This window comes from Tachypleus tridentatus, chromosome 8 (genome assembly GCF_004210375.1).
Source record: "Tachypleus tridentatus isolate NWPU-2018 chromosome 8, ASM421037v1, whole genome shotgun sequence".
NCBI classification, from domain to species: Eukaryota; Metazoa; Arthropoda; class Merostomata; order Xiphosura; family Limulidae; genus Tachypleus; species Tachypleus tridentatus.
Genome location: NC_134832.1, coordinates 30,912,175 through 30,932,363, shown reverse-complemented (window position 1 = coordinate 30,932,363; position 20,189 = coordinate 30,912,175). Strand labels below are relative to the sequence as shown.

Sequence of the window (20,189 nt, the reverse complement as noted above, 5' to 3'; positions counted from 1 at the left end):
TGAAGTTAAAATTTATTTCATTTTTTTGTATTTTATCCCTGCAAAAGTAGGGATGGTTATCGCAGATAGCCCTCGTATAGCTTTGCGCAAAATTCCATACAAACCAAACCATTCTGCTCTTAAAATTTAATGTATTACAATACGTTTGTATTTGTTGTTGATGATCGTCTACTATTCAACTTTGATGTATTAAATCATATTATGATTTGTTGGCAGACAGAGTCTACTATTACACTTTGATGTACTAAATAATATTATTATTTATTAAAGGGCATAGTGTAATGTTCAACTTTGTACTAAGTCGTATTACGATTTGTTGGCAGACATAGTCTGCTATTAAATTTTGATCTATTAAATCACGTTATGATTTGTTGGCGGATACATTATTTTACTATTAAAGTTTGATGTTTTAAGTCACGCTATGATACACTGATGGATACAGTCTATTACTTTAATATAACCTTTTCTTGGCTAAAGATGGATTGAGATAAAAACAAACACCGCTTATGATTGTTAACCCTTCCAGAGTTAGGAGTTCAAATACAAACGCCTGTAACGTTTTTTGGTTAATGATTTAAAAATGTAACAGCAGATGAATGTTCTTTGTTATTCCGCATTAATCTCTCATGCTATCTCGGTGAAGTAAGAACACCGTAAAAACTCTATATCAGCAATATATTTCTGGCAATGAATATTGCTGGTGTTGTGACGTATGTGATACCTTGGTTACCACCTACTCGCGTTGTGCTTAATACGTTACCGTACGGCCCGGCATAACCAAGTGGTTAAGGCGCTCGACTCGTAATCCTAGGGTTGCGGGTTCGAATCCATGCCACACCAAACATGTTCGCCCTTTCAGCCGTGGGAGCGTTATAATGTGATGGTCAGTTCCACTATTCGTGTAAAAGAGTTTGCGATGGGCGGTGATGACTAGGTGCCTTTTCTCTAGTCTTACACTGCTAAATCACGAAGGGATCGTGCAGATAGCCCTCATGTAGCTTTGCTCGAAATTCAATGCAAACCAAACAGAACCTGATACGGAAGTTGAGGTTTTTTACAAGCGAATTGCAGTATCAATCGGGATAAGAGAGCCTTTAAAAGGTTGCATATTTGTGAACTTTATGTGGATTCGTTAACTCTCTATAGAAGCGTAAACTAGAAATGAAAAATTCTGCCTGTGAATTTTTATTTTTAACTGGGTAATGAAACTAAAATTTAAATAGAATTTAACACGATAGGAACATTAAAAAAAAAAAAGATCTATGTTGAAAGTTGACCATTTCTGACCTAAAATCATAAAACCTCGAAACGATAGACAATGAATTATATCTTATATCGTTATGGAAACTATTGGATAAGGACCTGTAAGCTCCTTTATTCATCCTGTTAATATATGAAAGATAAAGCTTCCTTGTTACATTTCATATTAACACTATTTCATGTGTTAAACATAGGAAACTATTATATTTAACCATAACTAAAAAATATTATATTCTTATTTAAATATATTCATTTTTTCTTTAAATTTCTGTGCAGATGTTCTGGATTTAGTTACCTTCTCGTAGATAGAATGTGAAAGTATGTTAACTTTTGTTATTATTTATTGTTTGTCTTTAAACAAAAATTACACATCGCAGTTGTTATTCTCTAGGAGACTAATGCTTGATTGACCGTGCACCTAACTTTACTGCTCTACTTGGGTGCGGGATTGAGGTGTGGGAAATTTGTACAAATCCGTGTGAGCTGGGAGTCTCTTGGATATGCAGAACAGAAATGATTGTTGAAGTACCTAACCCAGGATCGTGTAGTTTTTGTTCTGATGTAACAATATAATGTGTCATTTCTCTCCATTGTTGTACGCATCTTTATTTCATGCTCTTAGTTACATATGACGAACGTTTTAGCTGGCTCTTCTTGTAACATCCAAGTGTATCATTTCACTTACGTTTCCACTGCTTCTGATATTCGTTTTTATTTGATTTTTTGCTAAACGTTTATTGAACGTACCATGCTTTTGAGATTCTTAAGACTTACTCGGAGGACTTCAGTGTACCTATTGTTTACCCAGTGTATAATCATTTATATGGTTGTTCAGAAACGAATATTCATTTTAAAGTTACTTAACAACTACCTGTACTAGCCCTTTCATATTTCCAGCTGAAAGCCTACACACAATACAGCAGATAAGCAGTACCCATCGCCAATTTGTGGGCTGCTCTTGCATCACAGAATAGCTGAATATGACTGTCACCCTAATAGTGCATCCATGGCCTCAACTTAACCAGTTGACCGTAACCATGATTAGCACATTAGTTGTTTGAATAGCCACTTTCGTTCCACTTGCTGCAAACAGTTTAAAGGTGTGAAACATTGTATGTTTGAACACTCTATTAACATTTTTTTCCCCTATGCAGTTGGCGAGGAAATGAGGTTGCATATCCTCACCGGTGTATGAAAGTTACCATCCACCGCTAACTCTTGGGCTGCTCTTTTATCAACGAATAGTGGGATAGACCTAACATCGTAATGCTCCACGACTGAAAGAACGAGCATGTTTGGTGGGAGGGGGATTCGAACCCGCGACCCTCAGAATATGAATCGAGTGCTTTAACCACCTGGCCATGCCGGACCTTTATATGTTGTTTCTTACTATTATATGTTTCATGATTGTCGCTTTTTTTTTTTTTTGCTTGTTGCTTTCAGTTTTTATTACTTTTTATAGGTTTTGCTCTTATTGATAGATGAAGTGATAAAGTATGCAAAATGCAGTAAATTGACTAGGTGTGTGGAGATATGTCTTGGTTATAAAATCGAAAGAAGTATAAATCCTTTTTTTAAATACTTGATACCGTTTTCTGCTAATTATGGATGGTTATTGAACTATTTGTTACATGCAACTGTTGTCGAATTCAGTATAAACAGATAACCTCTGATAAGCTGTTGTGTTTAGGAACCGACTTGACCATCGCTCACCGATTTATGTATGTTTATGGAGTAGGGAGTACTTTTACTTTCCATAGTTTTTTTTATGTGTGTGTCGCTGCAAACATTAATACTTGACTGCACCAAATACTAGGTTCTAACTTTAGCCTAGGCCTAACTTTACATATTCTTTATAGTTAAGCAGTAAACATGTTACAAAGAAAAGAAATGTGTATTGCATATATTAAATGGTCTGGATAGTCTGGAAACGTTGGATTTTTTTTTTTTTTTAACAAGCACTGTAAATCACAGAACAGATTATGGTTATACATCACAAACTAGAGGACCCACACATTGGGCTTATTGGAAGCCATATACGCAACTCGCATTTGATATACCACTAGTGAATTAATTCGCTAATAATCCCTTTAGTGACTTAACTTACTAATAATCAGATGTTCGTAGTCTTATGTAGTGGAGGAATTAATCCCAAGAATCCCAAGATTGTTTAAACGGTCGAACAGTTTTACATTACCAAACAATGAAAGAAAAATGGGAATGTTTTGTATCGTGCCAGAATCTTGTAACTACTCTGTATTAATGTATCTACAAGGATGTATTTATACTTTCTATGGTTACAACCATATGGAGATCGTGAATGTAGATGTGCAACCAACAGTGACTGTTTTTCAACTGATCACCACGATGGCTATCTGAGTTACACCTACTACGGGTATCGAAGCTTGGTTTTAAAAGTTGTAATCCTACAGACTTTCCGCGGTGCTACTAGGGAGCTGGAGGAAAAGAGCATGTATATTTGTATGTCATGCAGTCACCTTTCCATAGGAAAGAATTATTACTGTTCATTGCAAAAACGGCAATGGAGAAATAGTCTCCGGTGCAAAGGTACAGGAACCAGATGTTCCACAGTTCACAGTGGTAAGCCAATGCCTGAACCACTGAGGGACTGCGTTGCTGCATACCTGTTCTGTCAACGTTGCAGAAGGAATGAATGATTAAAAAACGGACAATATTTCTTTGTTATATTACTTCTTATACTGATGATTTTTACAGTACAGTAATGTAGAAAATTTGTTGTAAATAATTCGTACAAGGTTTATTTTTATATAGCGTAGTTTTGTGAAAAATTCAAAGTTTAAATATAACCTTGTATATGCTTTAATCTCGTGGGAATGATTTGATTTTTAAAGCAAAACCACAGTGGATTATCTGCTGCGTCCATTGCGGGAAATCGAACCTCGGTTTTTGGCATTATAAGGCCATTAATTTACCACTGTCCCACCAGGTGACACTGTTGGAATGAAGAAAATGATGTATGTGTTAAATTATTACAAGAAAGATGCAATCAGTTTTAATCTTTTTTTTTTTGAAATCTAAAATGCCAAATTACGTTCGATTAAAACTATTTTAGGAAATTGCATAATGTTTCAATTCATAATTTGCCTTTCTTGATAAATGTTTTATCTATTCCAAATTAGATCCAAAGTATCTGCATTCACCACATGTTGGATATCTTAGTTTTTAAACGTCAAAACTTGTTTATAATAGCTAAATAACTTTTCATAATGAACGATAAGTGACCTGAAAAAAATGTGAACTTTTAAAAATTTAAGGTTTTTTTTTAATTTGGTATAATGCCATTGAAATGAAGAATCATTATGGAATGCTAAACAGATTTATCAAGTGAATCAGAGTTCTTTACACGCGCAATTGTACGTTAGATTTAAAAAATAGAAGTACGTAGGCTATTTTTTATGGAATTTGAAAGAGTTTAGCGCTTTTATTGTGATATATGGGCAATATTAATATGTGTTAGTATCTACTTAGTAGTGTGTTTATTAAAGAACTAACAACGTGGAGCATCTTAAGTAGTTAACAGTTATCTTTTCTAGAAAAACGTTATTACAGTCTAAATGTTTATGGTATACTGTAGCAATATATACATATAAACTGATCTGTTTCGTTATCATTCCTTATCATATCTTGGTTAGGATGAAAAATGAAAAATCGAACGTAGGATATTACTTCCAAATAGGGTAGTTCAAATTGTACTACTGCCACTTTGACAGTTACCTGATATAAACATAAAGTTATCTGAGTTTTGTGAAAATTCAGACTATTTTGAGAAAGGAACACGTATTATCGCCGTTTAAGCTACTTGGATTTAGACTTGTAATAGGCATCGAAACCTTGACATTGAATAATGTGTCTATCCATCGACGGTTGTCTTGTAGTTGCTATTAGCAACATTGTCTTTCTTGCGTCATATGGTTGCCATAGTAACAAGACAAGAAGTGACCTCGTGTAGCTAGGATTGAAAGTACAGAGATGAACATTTAGGATAAGAGAATGTTCATATAAATTCATTTGATAACATGTTTCAGGATTAGTGTTAAAACGTTGTATTTTTTAAAGCCTTACTCAATACTTAATAAAGTATTTCCTAAAAAAACTAACGAAATATATATTCTAAATAAAGTAGTAATTTTCTCTAATTGAACAACTTTAAGCACTTTAGAATTTTTAAAATTATTTTGTACTTTTCTAGATTTACATCTTGCATTAATGTTATTGACGATGGTATATTTGGATTAATCGGTGAGTAAAGCTGTTTGCATGTGTACATTTGTCTTATCTTCAAACCATTAAAACATAATTTGATGCGGGTTCCTGTTTGAAACGTTGTATTCCGTTAATTCTTATAAAATAGAGGGTAGTGTTAAAATAAAAAAATAAATAAATAAAAAATCGTTTTCGTATTTGTTATTAATAATATAAAGGAAAGATATGAAGTATGTTTACTATAGAAATTTAGTGTCATATGCTGTACAAATAAATGAATTTTGGCTTACGAAAAATTTGGAATAGAACGTGAAACCAACAGAAAAAAATATCCATAATGAATGGAAGTATAATATATTGTTTTCAGTTAGAGACTGACCCGTCCATAATGTAGGCGATTTAAGTATATTATGTTTTCGTATGAATTCGACTTTATTCAAAGTGTCTTAACAAAATTTTACACTATTAAAAACCAGTTTCGCGACTCATTTGTCACTCTTGAGACTTGGCTACTAGAAACCGGTTTCTTGACGTAATTGTCATTTTTCAGGTAAAACTACTATAAATCGGTTTCGTGACGTTAGTGGCACATTTGAGGCATAACTGTTCGAAATCGGTTTCGTGGTGTAATTGTCACTCTTTTAGGTATATCGGTGAAAGAATGAAAAATATGAAATTATTGAAATAAAACATAGAAATAAAATAAAATCAGAGTTGTAGGTAGCAATAAAAGCAATTAGTTAACAGCTAAGTTATATAGTCCCCTTAATGTGGTTACCTTTCAGAATTATAGAACTTGCTGAAATCACACTTTCTCTAAAATTTAATAATCTGCTTAGAGACTTATCGCTAAAATCTGAGTTTCGACACCTGTGGTGGGTACATAACACATAGCTCACTGTTTAGCTTTGCGTTTAACAACAAAACAAACAAGCAAGCAAGATGCTTATAGGCTTTAAAAACATTGATTTGTTTTTTGTTTGTAATTGAGCACAAAACTACACAGTGGGCTATCTGTAGTCTTGCCAACCACAGGTGTCGAAACCCGATTCATAGTGTTGTAATCCACGGGGGAAGCAAAGAACATTGAATAAAAATGTATTCACAACACTTAATTTTTATATTTTTTCTTATGAGTCCATAACAAAAGCTTTCTTCGAGTATAGAATTGTTTATTTAATTAATACACTCGTGAAAATCTTTATATAATCGAAAAGGGATAATCTTTGGACTTCGTAATCTTACGTGTGCAAGTGCATAGGTACTTATAGATACAATGAACATCACATTACGTATCACATCTTTATTAAATACGTATAAAACTGTTTGAATTGTACTTGTGTCTAGAATTATATGAAAGATTAAGTCACTAGTAGAACAACGAATACGTTTCTTCGTTAATGTAACCTTCCCGACGCATTTACCTTGTTTACAAAAAATAAATTCCTCCTTCATCTTTTTTTTTTCCTTAGAGCTAGATTGTTTACGAAATAAGATCAGTTTAGATTCAAATATATATATATGTTTCCGTATAATTTATTTAAACTGTTATCAAATATATTTAACTTAACGTTTGAACTTAACGGGTAATAAGAAAGTTGACATTTCTGAGATTTCCAACCTTCACAGCCTTAAGACCTTTAGTAATTACGTTTTGAGGGTAATAGCGTCTATTAAAAAAAAAAATAATCAAAAGCTGTTTCTAGCCCCTGAGTGACTCTACGATCAGTCTTAAGGGCTTATGACGCTAAAAGGTTTCAATACCCGTTGTGGACATACCAGAGACAGCCCACTGTGAAAATTTCCGCTTGGCAACAAACACCAAATCTGTTTCTAGTAGTAGTATATTATGTCGTTAAGACATTTTGTATAAACCTAAATTCATACGGATCATTTTGTTAACATTTGTGTATTATTAATGTTAACATTTGTTAACATTATGCAGTTTATTGGAGTTTATGGGGCCCGGCCTGGTCAGGCGGTTAGGGCGCTGGACTCGTAATCAGAGGGTCGAGGGTTCAAATATCCGTCACCCCAAAGATGCTCGCCCTATCAGCCGTGGGGGACGTTATATTGTATGATCAATCCCACTATTCTTTTATGGAAGAATAACTCGAGAGTTGATGGTGGGTGGTGATGGCTAGTCGTTTTTCCTCTAGTTTTATATTATTAAATTATGGACGGCTAGCGCAGATAGCCCTCGTGTAGCTTTGCGCGAAAGTAAAAAAAAACAAAAACACTAAATAGAGTGGTTTAACGTTTATTGTTTTCGATATATACTATTAATGAGATTTTTGTCTTTTATGCGTTACATTTATAGGCAATTCCATTTTGGCTACTTACCTTCACGAGATTGAATAAAAGCGAATGAAGCACAAATTCATAGATCAATTTTAGCTACGCCCTTCGTCTAAGAATACGGAATATCATTTCATAGATCAGTTTTAGTTACGCCCTTCTACGAATATGCAGAATATCTTTTCATGTATCAATTCAAGCTACGCCCTTCATCTAAGAACACAAAATGTCTTTTCCATAAATCAGTTTTAGCTGCGCCCTTCTTTTAAGAATGTAGAGAACACCTTGTGTTGCATAAGTGGACTGATAAATGAACTCTTATAATTTTTTATGTGATTACTCACAAAAACTACTTTTTCAACTCTCATAAGCAAATTATTTTAAACTTCATTGTATGTTTAACCATCACTGGCTCAGCTATAAGTCTGAAGGTTTATAACGCTGAAAATTAGGCTTCAATACCTTGTGATAGATGCAACCTGTTGAGTAGCTTTGTGCATAAGTAACCAACTGAACAGTTAATATTAAGATTAAATATGCAATCTGATTTTATTTTTCATGACGATTAATATATTGTTAATACTAGAAGATGCTCAATACCCCTCTCTCTTATATATATATATTCGCGTTCTCATCATACCGTTCTATTATTCTCAAGCGATTCCTCATTATAAGCAAAATAATAAAAAACAAAAAAACAAATTGCGTTTTGTGAAGTTAGCGAGACAGTTGGTCTTAGGAACTTCGGTGATTTGTTGGGCCAACAGAACTCACAAGTTTGGTTAGAGCAAAAGCTACGATCACTTGTCAATAAATAAATACCAAGAGTTTCTCTATAACGTGATTTATACTTACTGGCATTAGAAGTCAGTATAAACTTCTGTCAGGCTTGACGATCTTCTTTAAAATTAGGCTAATAATACGCGTATAGAAATTTTTGTTTCAGATACTGTAATTAAGTAATTGTTAGAATTTTTACCGCATTTGTATATATTTCTCTTTCCTGACGTTTCTCGTTGGGGTGTAATAATTAATGGTGATACTTAAGCCTTTCACGAACGACAAACTAATACTTAATTTAGCGATGTACGTTCGCACGCATCACGATTTGATAACAGCCTCATAATAAAGACCTGCGAGTGCAATCTGTACATAATTTGGGTCAAGTTGAGCCTCTCTATTCCTGGTTGAGTGGAGAGCGAAAACTGTTTCTCTTAGTTAACTATCACAACTAACTTTCAGAATTTTGTGATTGAGGGTCCACCAACACAAGCTCGATATATGCACTTTAAGGCGAATAGAACTGGGGGTCACGTTCCGCGCATAAATACTTTGACCTTCTCACATCTCCTTTCCTTTCTCAAACTCTAAGGCTAGTCGTCATAACCCTAAACCTCCCCTCTACACTCTCTCCGTGAAGTCATCTTGTTAATAAGGTTTCTGATGAGACCTAGGATAGACAGCGTGCAGTAAAATGACGTTTATCAGACGATTTTTCCCTGCTTCACAAACTTAAGATTCCCCGTTTAATGATTTTCCAGATAAGAAACCAGTTTGTCATTACCCAGCGTTCCGCGTAGGACGGTAGTTAGGCTGAGCTCAACAGCCTCGAGTGTTTAGGGAAAAGGGCGGCACGGACAAAACCACAGACTCCAATCGCGAGACTATTAAATGATGTTACTTGCTTTTTCCAGAGATAATTCACTTGAAAATAAAGCCTGTCTAATATACTGTTATTTCATATTATTTGACCATTCGTATTCCGTTCTTGGTATATTGAATTTCGATTTCTGCCTTTTTTTTTTTTTTCAAGTAAGCGCTGGAAGAAGGTGTAGCGTGGTTGTCATATATTTGTGTTTCCGCTCGTAAGTTCTTAGAATACGTTCACTCTAATATGGACTTTATTATTTCGTCTTGTACTATGATTTCTATTTTTATTTTAATACAGTGTTTACTTTTTAATTTCTTTTAATTTTTGAAAGAAAAATTGTTTCAAGCATCCATCTGTAGGATGAAATAAGATTATATTTGTTGATATCAGTGGATGTTTTGTAGATTTGGCTGTTTAGTTTTTGTTGTTTGTTCTTTTGTTTGCATTTATTGTTAATTTCTGACAGGAAGTGTTAGGTGTCACTTTAATCCAAAAAGTATGGTATATATTACAGGAGTGTCCAAACTTGCTTAACGTAAGAGCCACGTATGATAAACTTCAGATGTTTGAGAGCCACAAGAGATGAACAAATATTACACACACGTTTTGATTGTTACATGCACATTGTGTTACATAAATTTTATATAAATATTAAGAAATACATGGACGTAATAATATTTATTCATGTATGTAGTTTTTAAACTGTTAATTTGTATTAGTTTCAATAATCATAAAGTACACATATATATACCAAATGTTTTCTAAATCCTCGACGATTACTGTTTTAACTATATTTTATTCGGTAATGAACTACGGAAACATTTAAGAAAAATATGCAACTTTGCATTTCATTAACATTAAATGAGTCTGCCAAAAATAAAATGGGTAAAAACAGATATTTTCAATGGCATTTATTTGTCTAAGTAAATATCTTGTGAAAACAAAGAGGAAAATATATAACACAATAACATTAGAGATATTTTAATCAGATACCTCCTTACAAAGTTTTAGTCTTATCGTAATATTTTTATGGCAAACAGACATTGATATAATTATTAGGCTATTTACTGCTAGTAGAGGTCTTTTGAATTTTTATCTTGGTTGCGAGTCGTTGAAATCCCGGCTGATATGTTCTCAGGGCTGTACGAATTAGCTCCATCAGGTGTTGATTTGTAAGGATTGTACGATGCTTCGACTTCACAAACTTTATTACGGAGTACAATGATTCACAGCAGTATGTTGTGCTGAAAATTGAGATGAGTCCCACACTGGTTTTCTTCAGTTCAGGATATTTTATTTCTGGAAGCTTCCAGAACTCAATTTTAGAATGGGATTTATGGATCATCTTTAGACCCAGGACCTCCTGTAGTTCTATTAGTTCCATTTCCACAGCAGATGATTCTGTAACCAGAGGTTTGAGAATTGGACAACCATCATTGATCACATCAACCGTGAATAGATTTACAAGAAAGGCGAAACAGGGCTTCAGCTTCTGCAAGTCCTCAAACCTGTATAGGAAATTATCAAGCAGTTCTTGTAATTTATATTTGTATTCTTCCAGTTTGTGGTCTTTTATTTTAATATCAGGGAATGTATTTACTCCCCTCTTGAGATTTGGAAAGTAACTGAACTTTCTTGACAAAATGTCTCTATGAAAAAGTCGTAGACAATTTTCAGCTTTCAGAATAAACTGAGTAAGATCAGAAGCAATCTTATCCTTTCCCTGGCGTGCCAAGTTGAGAGTTTGTAGATGATTCATTATATCAGTAAGGAACGTTTGTTCTTGCATCCATTCATCATTTCCCAGTTGAGGGTAGAATCTTTTCTTTTCTTCAAGAAAAGTATTAATAGTCTCCAACAGATCCACAAACCTATTTAAGACATTGCTGTTTGACAGCCACCTTACAATGCAGTAGAAAGAGACATTACTGGGTTTATCTTCAAGATCCAGTTCTTCAATAAAATGTTTTAACTGTCGGTGGGTCTTCCCATCTAAGCGTATGAAATTGATAATTTCAAGAAAAAAAATCATAACGTTTTCATACTTGAAGTATCTGACTTCCAGGTGTTCACGAGAAATAATGCAATGAAAAGGTTGAAACTCTGGAAAGCTGGGATCACTTTTCATAAGTGCAATTAATCCTGCATTTTTTCCCACCATTGCAGGCGCTCCATCTGTTGCAACATTGACGAGTTTATTCAGTGGAATATCAGCATATGTTAAGGCCCTGTCAAGCGCATTTTTAATATAAACGCCACGAGTTGTTTTTTCAGTGCCATTAGGTCCAACATCTCTTCTTTCACAGTTACTTCAGAGGAAACATAACGAACAGATATCGTCGATTGTGGTTGGTCTTGTATGTCTGTAGATTCGTCAAGGGCTAAGCTGAATGCAAGGGAATTCTTTAAATCATTTTGCATTTTGCCTGCAACATTAGCACTTATCTGGGAGATACGTCTCTCTGTAATAGCGCGTGAAGCTGGTGTTTGTGCTATTAGTCGCTGAAGTTTTGTGTTATTTGGATCTAACACTACAACTTAAGTTATGTTTTTCTTGATAAATTCATCATCAGAATATGGACGTTTAACACGAGCAATATTCCATGATATAACAAAACTAGCTTCAGTCGTTCTATCAACTTCCTTACTGAATGTTTCCAACAGTATCTGCTGGCTATTTAGTGATAATTTTAACACAGCTAATTTGTTTTTCCGTAATTATGACTCAGGTGGATAATTAGACGAAACGTTTTTGTGATTTGTTTCATAGTGGCGTTTCAAGTTACTGGCTTTGTAATGACTGAGTAACAAATTGTAGATAACACACAAAGGTTTACCTCCTTTAACGGTGAATGAAAAATTTTCCTCCTACTCAGGCTTAAAATTTCTGTTTTCATCTTCATACTTTCGCTTCTTACAATTTGATAACGCCATCTTCCTTCACAAAATTTTCAAAGATACTTCTAAAACATTAAAGTGAAAAGAAACACTAAGCTTCAACATGCGCAACGCAACCAAACTCTATAGCATCCAATATCACCCTAACACTGCTAATTTCACTGCCCGCAACACAGCCACACGCGCCACAATCACACAATCGCAAGCCACAAAAACTAACATTGTCAATACTGGCTTGTACGATTACTGATTCTCCAGCACAGTTACTCTTTAATCCTTGTTGATTCGAAATTTCTTTAATCCCTGACTCAAACCTATCATTAAAATCAAAATTTAAATTCTTAAATGTATTTACTCACCATGAACATTAAGCTGACATTTTAATCCAGTGGACGCTCATTTTATACACGGCAAATAATTGGAAAACTTGAATTTTTTATTTACCTTTCATATTAATTGTGATTCAAAAAGGAGCTCAGCTCACATATTTCCGCGAGCCTGGTATATGAGCTGAAATACCTGTTAAGTAACATGGAATGTTTAAGCATAATTTAAAATTGGAAGTTTAATAGCAATCATACATTTCAAAGTAATAAGTTGAAAATAAACTTTTATGTCAAAATTTCAAAATTATAACAAAGCTTTTTCATAAATATTTGCAGTTTGCTCTCCATCTACCAAAAAAAAAAAAAGATTTTGGGATGATCCCACCCTCACCCCACGTCTCACTGATCATGAGAAAAACATCGTTGTTTGAGAAACAGTCCAGCAACTTCCGTGATTTGACCTTGAATTTCTTTAGAATATTCAACACTGCCAAAGGCGTCAATCTCACAGGACTGTTAGAGATAGACTCAATTGGCTAGGAGTAATTAACCAACAGGCTTTACAAAATATAAATAGTTAATTTCAAGTTTGACTCCTTAGGACATTAGTCATGGTCCATAGTTTTTAAATACGAAATTTGGTTGAAATTGGCCCAATTATTCTTAACAGTTTTTGTTATTTACATAAATATATATTTTGAGTACATAAACTTTTTAATTATTGTTTGTTTGTTGTTAACCAGAAAGCTACGTCTGCTGCGGTTGTCGAAACCCGATTTTTACTGATATAAACCTTCAGCCAACGGTTATTGGAGGGGGGGAGTTGTACTGAGAAAATTTCGAATTTTTTGCTTGCACCATAAGTTTTATTTAGCAATAGCACATAGTTATTAGCATTTTTTACTTTGGATATGATTGTACATGTATAAGCTGTTTCATATTAAGTGACAATTCTAAAAGGTACAGACTGAAAGGTTGAACAATGTTATTTTAGTAAAATATGGAATATTTGAATATATAATCTCGCGGTACCTGGTTGTTAGGGCACTCGACTCGCAACCTATTATGGGTCGAATTTTTTTCACCGACCGCCCTAGTCCTTTCAGCCATGGGGGCGTTATAATTTCACGGTCAACCTAATTTTATGTTGGTAAAAGAGTAGCCTAAGGGTTGGCGGTGGGGGTTATTGACTAGTCGCCTTCCCTGTAGTCTATATCTTCAAAAGTAGAAGCAACTAACAGAGGTAGTAGCCCTCGAGTAGCTTTGTGAGAAATTCAACAAATAGACAAACAAATGCGTGCTGGACCTGAATTTTCCTGGAAAAAACACGGGCTCGTTTCGAGAAACCAACAGCATTTGCTGATTTACGCAGACAAAATAAACATGATAATTTTCTTATAAATGAATGACGCAAACAAGATAAAAATGTAAATGAAAGAATGTGTAGGTGTGGAAATGTTGCATTTATTCAAAGTGTTCGTTAAGATCGAAAGCACTCTACAAGTTTCACCCTTGTGAGAAAGATGGAAAAAAATCAATTTCTTGATCTGTCTGGTAAGTTGTTTTTTTTTTTTTTTATTTTGCGAATTCTTTGTTCTTTTAGGTAGCAGTAGTTGTGTTAGGTTTATAGTTTTCTTAGAAGAAAACTTTAAACTAGTTACCTTTTTCAAATTTAACATCTTATTTTGTCTTTAGAGCAACAGATGACCACGAGAACATTTGAGTTAAAGTAAAAATTACTGTAACAGTATGTCAACCATACAACATTCAGTGCTGACGAGGAGGCCTTTCGCCCAATACCAGGACTCAACAAGCTGATCTGGATGTGACAGTTTGGATTTTGTTAAGAATTTCGGATAAAGCTACATGAGGGCTATCTGTGCTCGCTGCCCCTAATTTTGAAGGGAAATACGAGAGGGAAGATAGCTGGTCATCACCTCCTACCGCCGACTCTTTTTACTACTATTTTACAACTAAATAGTGGAATTAATCGTAACATTGTAACGTCCCTACGACTGAAATGGCGAACATATTTGGTAAATGAGAGGCAGACATAATGATGGCCGAGTCGCTTTTGATGTCATGGAGTGCTTGACCAACAACCGTTTCGCTGAGAACCAAGTTAAGCTGACAAATAATGTTTAATCGTTATATATGCTGACAATGGGCCTGCCATAAAAACATTGCTCACAAGTTATAGTTTGTTGTTGTTTTTTTCAATAGTGTGAAATAGAGTACTTCGAACATTGTTTGGATATTTATAATACAGGGTCCGCTCGCTAGTCCTGTCAAAAATTTCTCACTTACTTAATAATCTTAATCGATACGTTAACCCCAGGGCAACATTGCTCGGTTAATGTTGTCAGTTCCCTAGTGGTTTGAACATTGTTTCCCTAGGCATTTTCTGATTAGGTTTGTTGCCCCTAACATAGGGTAGTGAGTTTTTAAAACATTTTCAAAATTCAAAAGGTTCATTTTAAAAGAAAATTTCAGCGAAAAATTTACCAATCACTGATGCTACAAAAAACACACACATAAAAAAATATCATTGTAAAATATGGCAATAAAAACGTAAGTGGTTTGTTTTGTAGCTCTAAAAATTACTTTAAGAACAAAATGGTTAAATATTCTTCATAATTGGTTTGTTTTGTTTTGAATTTCGCGCAAAGCTACATGAGGACTATCTGCACTAGCCGTTCCTAATTTTGCTAGTTATCACCGCCCTCCACCAACTCTTGGGCTACTCTTTTATCAACGAATAGTGGGCTTGACCGTGACATTATAACGTCCCCACAGCTGAAAGGACGAACATGTTTGGTGTGACAGGGATTCGAACCCGCGACCCTCAGATTACCAGCAATTATATTGCTGTATGTTTACTTGTAACATGTTATTTAGGAATATATGAAAGTTCATTGCCACATGCACTATGTTGTGTGATTCAGTATAGTGCTGTACGATTACTTGTAACTTGATATTTTAGAATAAATCAATAAATGAGAGTTTATAGTCATATATGTTTATTGTCTTTGTTTCTAAATTAATTCCATGAAATATATGTTGCAGTAACAAGGAAAAGTTTTACTTGGGGTCGGGTTAACTGTTACTTAGTCGATCACCCCCCTTCCCCACCACCACCAAATAATCCTGTATCCACCACTGTACAAATGTTGCCGTATTTTGCGTCAGATGTTTATTAATATAAATCGTTAATGAATGTTTATTACTTTCTACGATATCTTCATTGGAAATGTGCTTCCGCGTATTTGAACGCTGAGGTCTTTAGTCCGAACCATCTTTTCAGATTGATTAAAACATTTGTAATTTTAGACGGAATGGAATACCGGAAGCCATTCCTACACTTACGTAGGCGCGTGATGGGAAAAATAGTTTTTTGTTGTTTTTTTTTCCCTCGATGAATTGTTTTCATTAACAACGAACTCATTATCTTGGTAAAGTAATGTGTGTGGGATTTTGTTAAGGTAGAGACCAAAATTCTATTTTTGGAACTGTAACAGGCGAGCCTTTTGTTTACCCTTTTCATTTAATGCTGGTAGAGGAGAATGAAAATATCGCAATATAGAAGCAGTACCCGCGAGTCTTTGCACGTGCTAGTGTCACGTGAAGATGCTACCACCCACAACCGAATCTCGTACCTAAACAAGCATCAGTTTGTCATTCACAGAGTCATTAGTGAATGTGAAAAATTAGAGTTGGGGTTGATATTGTATATTCCGTGTTAAACAACGAGTTTTAGGTCTTCCTTCCTGTACTTTGACATTCCTTCTCCTGTCCTTAATTGATGTTGGAAATCGCATCATATTTAATTTACTTCTATCTCTATCTTCCTGCTCTTAAATTAGATCGCTTAATGTGTGTGTGTTTTTAGTGGGTTTTATTGTTAACAAAGTGTATTTACTTGCAATCTAAGGATACGAAATTTCGTAAATGTCAAAATTATTTATGATTGAAAATTAGCAGTATATAAAAAAGAAATTCTTAGCTTTGTTGTGAGGGCCCGGCATGGCCGAGCGCGTTAAGGCGTGCGCTTCGTAATCTGAGGGTCGCGGGTTCGCGCCCGAGTCGTGCCAAACATGCTCGTCCTCCCAGCCGTGGGGGCGTTATAATGTGACGGTCAATCCCACTATTCGTTGGTAAAAGAGTAGCCCAAGAGTTGGCGGTGGGTGGTGATGACTAGCTGTCTTACACTGCTAAATTAGGGACGGCTAGCACAGATAGCCCTCGAGTAGCTTTGTGGGAAATTCCAAAAACAACAACAACAACAACAACAGCTTTGTTGTGTATGGTTATTCCAGCTGTTGTCAAAGTAACATGTTGACATCTGAAATAAAAAAAAAAAAAAGTGGTGTAAATTAATAATGCTTAGAATCGTCCGTAAATTTCAGAAGCAAAACCAGAAAGATGTCCGATGTCACGAAAGCTATGATCATTAGCGAAAAGACAGAATTGAGAAGTTTGACCTATAGTCATTGGATGACGTGTGATATATGTTGCGGGTAACTGATTGCTGGTAGAGGATAGTTAAAGACCCAACACTAAAGTAAACTCCAGTAAGGTTAAATTAGTGTTGGAAATAATACATTAAAAAAGTTGTAAATACTTACTTTTCAGAGAATTATTCGTGTAAGTGATTCTTCATACGTGGAAGTAACTGAATGTCATGGTTGAACAATACCTTAAAATCGTCCGCATTCGGGTAGAACCTTATTGGTCATAAGGCTTTAAAGGCACTTTTATTTTATAACGGTAACTTACAGATATTAGAAACGAGGTTTAATTTTTTACAATACAGTTTGAGAAAAAAAATAGTTTTATTTTCGTTAAGATTTTTTAAAGTATGATCGTGACTGAAATTAAGCGTTTTTATGTGTTTTTAAAAGTAAACTAATGATATTGTTATTTATAGTTGTTTTATTCATTTACCATTACCATATCATTTCAAAAATAAATAAGCTGTTAGGCTTAGTTAAAATTAATATTGACAGTTATATTCTGATATTCGCGTATTGGTCGTTACTATAGAAGTCTACTCCCAACTCGAATACAGTTTCGAATTATTGTTTCATAAGATAAATGTGTTGTAATCTCTTAGTCTAGTTTCTTTTTTGATACTCGTGTAACTGTACTTTAGTTTTTAGCCGCGTCATAGCGGCTCATAGAATGTCTTTTGAGTTGTTTTTTTCGAGTATAAAGTTTTAGCTCACAGCTCTGTCATCTCTTGACCGATTTGAGATCTAATTACAGTTTTGAACTCAAGAGGTCAACCCCTTTCGATTGATGTATTTTACCACACCCAAAGTATCGTAGATTAATTTACTGTAATCCTGCCTAAAATGGTTTTAATTTGAGGTTAAGCTGGTAGAGGTCTTGATGAGTGATAAAATTGAATCGAGTATACGCACACCTCACGCTTGGTGTTGCTGGCGTTCAAAAATATACCTAATAAAAAGGGTAAAAAAGGTATCGTAGATTAATTTACTCTAACACTGCCAAAATAATTTCAAGTGCTGTGATTATTGAGAATTTTCACTTGATTTTTTTATTTTGTTTTTATCCCTGTCAATATTACGGCTCCTCAGTGGTTCAGCGGGAATTCTGAAAGCTTGTAGTGCAAAGAAACATGGGTTCTATATCCGTGATGGGTACAGAATAGGTGACCCGCTGTGTAGTTTTGCGGTTACGAACAAACAAAGTAAAATTTTACTTAAAAACAAGTGAGTTACTGACATGGAACAGACACACTAAAGTATTTCCTTGTTGTTGTTGCCTTCTTAGTGCAGAGCTGTACAAATGGATTATCTACACTGTATCCACCGCTGAGAATCGAACTCGCCGTTTTTTGGCGTTGTAAATTCATTAACTTACCAATGACTTATCAGAGGATACCATTCAATTATAAGGTAGAGAATAGAAACTATATGTACGTGTTATTTAAGAAAAACTTATGCCAAATCTCCCCACTACTTACTACTATGGGTCGAGTGCAGCCCAATGGTTACCACGTCAGTCGACGGAGCTGTGGTTCCATGGTTGGTGTCCCACAGAAAAGAAAATTCGTACTCCACACTCTGGACTTGTAAATGCGTCGTTATGAGAGTGATAACTAATAATTTGTTTTGATTGGTGTCACCCAAGAGTTTTCGGTAGGTGGCGTTCACCAGCTGCCTATTTCTCTGGTATTATCACTTCGAACTGAACTGCATGACTGGCACAGGTAACTTTCCTGTAGCTTTGAGTGGAAATTCAACAAACAGTAAACATGTTGACATAGGTGTAAACATTAGTCAACGGTAGGAAATAATCTAAATATCGGTAGAAACGGGTAACTTTTAATCATATATAAATTTAATATGCATTTAAACTATGAGAACATATAAGTAAATGAAGTGTTACACTATAGATCACTATGAGCTGATGCACGAAGCGTTTGAAACGGCGGCTGAAAACAGGACACACCCACTACTACACGTCATACATCTCTAATGAAATAAAGTTCATACTTCGTTTCCAGCAAGGAAAGAAAGAACAAATAAAAAAAAATACAAAATATTAACATCTATAAAGAGGAATCGAAAATTATGGACAAATGTTTGGTAAGTTCCACACTTGTCCTCGGCCCTTTAGCTGTGGGGGCGTTATAATTATTATTCATTGATAAAGAGTAGTCTATATGTTGACTGTGTTAACTAGCTGCTTTTCTTTAATATGTCAGTTCAAAATTAGGCACCGCTAGAGCAGATAGCTTTTGAGTAGCTTTACGTGTATATTTGAAAACAAACACCGTCACAGTTCTAAAACCTCTAGCACATCACAAGTACAATATTTCGCTATCGAGGTTCTCCGTCACAATACAAGTCCACAGTCACAGATAGCTTACTGTCTCCATGACAACGTCACAGTTATGCCACGTTAATAACGCACACATCAAGACGCGCGGTAATTGTCTTGGACCGAAAAAAGGACCTGCAGGATACACTGAGTGTTATTGACAGGGGTTATAGTTTATCGAATTTTCATCTTGTGTAGCTCGACATGTGGTAATCCAAACTATCATATACTGCCCGTGGATGTTTTCTACTGGACTGTTACTTCATATAGCAAATATCAAGGCAATTCATTAAGAAATGTCAGAGATGTAACATCTTTAATTTTGATTAAGTTTTTCCCTTTTTTGCTTTGCACCAAAGTACGAAAACTTTATTTGTTAGAAAGGCATACTTAACTTTTATGGATTTTTTACAAATTTGGAACAATGGCACATATTTACCACTTACGAGTAAGAGCCTCATTTGGTGTAAATATAAGCCCCACGTGCAGTTATTTAACGAAAACTTGTCAGATTTAACAAAAAATTTTGCGCACACTTGCGCAAAAGTCACATGAGTTATCAGTCTAACTAATAACCGTTTTTTTTTTTTTGTCATTCCGATAAAAATGTCTGACTTACCACAACAACGTTGCAAGGTGAAAGGACGTGCAGATACATAAGT

At 34.8% G+C, this 20,189-nt stretch overlaps 1 protein-coding gene across 4 annotated transcripts in view; it reads left to right on the top strand.

The window, feature by feature from the left end:
- The window catches only part of LOC143222090 (uncharacterized), a 99,957-nt gene that overhangs the window by 20,366 nt on the left and 59,402 nt on the right, over positions 1-20,189 (top strand). Inside the window, exon 1 of one of the 4 annotated variants that reach the window (XM_076448023.1) lies at positions 14,161-14,232. The exons of the other annotated variants lie outside the window; for them this stretch is intronic. The gene's annotated coding sequence lies outside the window, so the exon portion shown is untranslated. Of the gene's footprint in view, positions 1-14,160; positions 14,233-20,189 lie in introns of those variants that run through there. 4 annotated transcript variants of the gene reach the window in all.